The sequence below is a fragment of the Penaeus monodon genome, chromosome 20 (assembly GCF_015228065.2).
Source record: "Penaeus monodon isolate SGIC_2016 chromosome 20, NSTDA_Pmon_1, whole genome shotgun sequence".
Classification (NCBI taxonomy): domain Eukaryota; kingdom Metazoa; phylum Arthropoda; class Malacostraca; order Decapoda; family Penaeidae; genus Penaeus; species Penaeus monodon.
Window position 1 is genome coordinate 7,673,815 of NC_051405.1, and position 3,565 is coordinate 7,677,379.

At 45.0% G+C, this 3,565-nt stretch overlaps 1 protein-coding gene across 2 annotated transcripts in view; it reads right to left on the reverse strand.

Annotated features, from left to right (window-relative positions):
• Positions 1 to 603: 603 nt before the first annotated feature.
• Positions 604 to 3,565, reverse strand: part of LOC119585611 (homeobox protein prospero-like) — a gene marked incomplete at its 5' end in the record, with an annotated part of 25,587 nt that continues 22,625 nt past the window's right edge. For both annotated transcript variants that reach the window (XM_037934281.1, XM_037934280.1), the window contains 1 exon segment: positions 604 to 3,565.

Consider the following 3,565-nt stretch of genomic DNA (forward strand, 5'->3'; position numbering starts at 1 on the left):
GTATCGTTGAAAACTGCGACATGATTAGTACACGGGGTTAACACCAGTTGCCGGCGTGGCGACTTTGCGTGAAAACCCGCCGTAGAAACTTGCCATCTCGCGTCTCGTTCGAATTCTTGAAAGAAATCTAAAGCACATCTTGCAAGAGGGTTTGCAAAGAGCTCGGCAGACTCTTCCTCAAGTTAGTGTTACTGTTTTTGCAGATTATAATTTTAATAGAAGTGTTTGACAATAGCATCAACACCTAATACTTGTGATGATGTGATTCAGACGGGCATTATGTGCTAAGAACATTTTATGGTTGCAAGATGATTTTCTTTCAACAAGGAGCAAGAATCAATTTTGAGATTTTTATTATAAAAAAAAAAGAATCATTGATGCACATTTTCTGATATCCATGAATGAAACGCTGTCATCTGTTCAAGTAGACGAAAGCTTTGTACGTGTGTAACATACAGTGTGTATTAAAGTCTCAGTGTCAGATTCAAAAGGTGATTTTTCATGATGGTTTGTTTGTTCAGTTTTAGTGAAACACTTGTTCACTGTTTCATTATCATTCATTTCACTCTCACAAGACAGGGGGGGTTTAAATAATGCAACAGATTTCTCTTTGAATCGTATTTATGTCTACAAACTATTACATTCTATAATAATTGAATATATGTTATATATGCAAAACACATAATGCTAGGTGCACATATTAAATAATAAATCAATAAATTAACTTTCAATTTTTTTTTTATCTTTAGAAACTAAACCATTATTTTGTCTCGCTATAAATCCAACAGAAACTGAAAAAGCTTCTATTGGTCTAAATCAACACTTCACATGGAATGCTGTAGAGCGAAACTGGTTCCGTGGGGAGACTCTTAGTAAGAAACGGGGCCGCTCTCTATCGAAATGTGAGACCAAGGCACTTAAAACAGTGGACGTTTTCTGAGCGACCCCTACTGGTTAGTGCTGTTGATAACTGCGTTAAATTTTGTGTGGAAAGTTTGTGTCTTAACCCCAACCCGGGAGGCACCAGGCCGCGGCGTGCGTGCGAGCGTGCATTATTTTTCTTTTTTAAATAGATTTCGCACGCCGCTTGAGGCCGAGGTGGGTATTTTGTGGCGCCGAGCACGAGGATGCTGCGGCGCCGGGATTATGTACAATGATGGCTTCTGTTGCAGCCGCGGGTGCTTGGAGTCAGGCAGTTCTTCAAACGGGGGGAGGCCGCCCGTCTGGAGGTGGGCGACCCCCCTCGTGTTGGCACCATTGCGAGCGCTGTGTTGGCACCATGCGACCGTTGTGTGGGGTTAGAGCACCAAGTGACAGGGAGGGGGAGGGGGGTAGGGGTCCACAAACTTTATACTAAATAATTTTGCCTTCGGTTTGGTCTTGTTGTGCCTGCTGTTGCAGTTTGTCCCCACAGAACCAGTGCTTCATAAACACCAGAAATATAGTAACCAATCCGGGCCTGCGCCGCCGCGGCGGCAGAGACGTAGCCGCCGCCGGGCCTGCGTCAGGCTAGATTGCTCAGTCGCCCAACACACAGCGTGTTGAGGGAATGGACATCAATAGCATCATCAACGTTTACAACAAGCCTGTAGTTGAACTGGGAGAGAACATGTAACATCAAATCAAACATGGAATAGCTCTGATTCAATAACTATGGAATACTTCAACCACGGCCCCCCGACGCTGTGACTGGCCGCCGACGGAAGCCGACGGCGCTGTCGGGCGGGACCTCATTACAAACTAGCTTCAGGAAGCAAACACTTAACTGTTCTTTTACACTCTAAGGTATGGACTAGACTGGAAAAAAACATTGGTTTGGTTGCGGCTAACCCGTATGCCGGTCAGCTGGGGGTTAGTAGTAAAAAATAAAATAAAATAAATGGAGAACGCCAGAAAGAAGTAGGTATTTTAGAGTCCACGAGGAGAGTATGGAATGCATATAATCGCCTTAAAAACTTTTAAAATTTGATTTTAAGAAAATATAGCATCAAAAAGACTAAAGTTCACGATCAATAGGGAAACAATCCTCATACAAAAGCAATCACATCACTACCCATCTCTAAGGTGCCTATATTTGTTGACATCTCTGGTACAGGTCTACATTTGACAGCAGATACCGACGCCAACAGCGGTGTTGCATCTCTGCTGGGCGCGGCGCGGCCGACAGAAACAAGGCATCTCTGTCGACTCCGCCGCCGCGCCTGCGCAAGTGCCGTAGCTGTGTAGGCCTACTCCACCGGTGTCCAGCAACTGCCGAGGTCAACAGGGAGGATCGTGACCTCTGAGCCGCGGTGCAGTTTGCCACAGGCGCTACTGACCCACACAAACTACGTCTGGAGTGTGATACAAACGCCTAAATGGAAGTACCAGACGATTAACACGGTTGTACATTTAGCACCAAAGTTTTTTGGTTTGAAAAGCATTATTACCATGATGTCTTGTAAATGTACTGTCTATGGCATTGAATAGCGTATATAAGAGCAAATACAAAAGAACAAATGAATGAATAACCTGGAACATGAGCGTAATAGCCTGCCAGAGACAACACACTGCCAACTACCTCTGCATGTTCACACAACTGTACTGACAAAGAACATTGAACTGTACTGAGTGTGGTGGAGATTCCCCTCCTACACTGACAGACAAACACCAAACAGCTGGGTCTTCAGTGTAGACGCTATAACGCGGGAAATATGACGAGGGAGGGGAAGTTACACCAACTGGACTACACCAACAAAAATCCACTTGTGACTTCTGCTAATACATTTGTTTTTGTCTTGACATGATAATATAATTGTTCGTCTTTTTTTTGGTTTTGTAATAAGAAATAAATTGCATGAGTGGAGAGCTCCGAGATAGACATTTTTCTTTCTTCTGAGAGGTTTCTATCTACAGCTTCTAAAAACAAGAGACCCCATGACCATTGCAAGAGGAGGTTTGATAGTAGAGCAGACTGCACTACGCGGGAAAATAAAAACAAGAAAGAATGGGTTAGTTCAGATCTCCGAACCCGAGATCGCTTTGATATACGTCCTTTGGGTCTGGTTTCTCAACATAGGGAACTGATTATGCCTTTGGTCAACAACCTCGCGTGACCAGAGATTCATTAATGTGACTAGATCTCACATACGATGTCTTCTTGCAGTCGTACTTTTTTTTTTTTTTAATTTTTGGGTTATGTAACAGACTTAGAGTTAACGACCACCACAAAGCAAGGCCACTTTGGTTTGTCTTATGCTCGCCTAGCACAGGTGGTTGTGAGCAAGTGTCTGTGACTTGGGGTATTGCCTTCTTGTGGTGAGAGGAGGGAGGGGGGGCGTTGGGAAGGGGGCGGGCGCGGGCGGGCCAGCGACGTCCTCTTGTACTGTGGGCGTGGCTGCGAGGACAGGGGCGCCGCCGCCGCCCGCTGTGGGCCCGGCCAGCGCGTGCACCTGGGGCCAGACTATGGAGTGAATGGGCTTGACTGTGTGGTTTGCTATTTTAAATTGGTAACTTTGAACCACCATCAACAACTATCCTACATGCATGACTTAGAACTAGGAGCCTTAATTGAGAATCAGTGCAA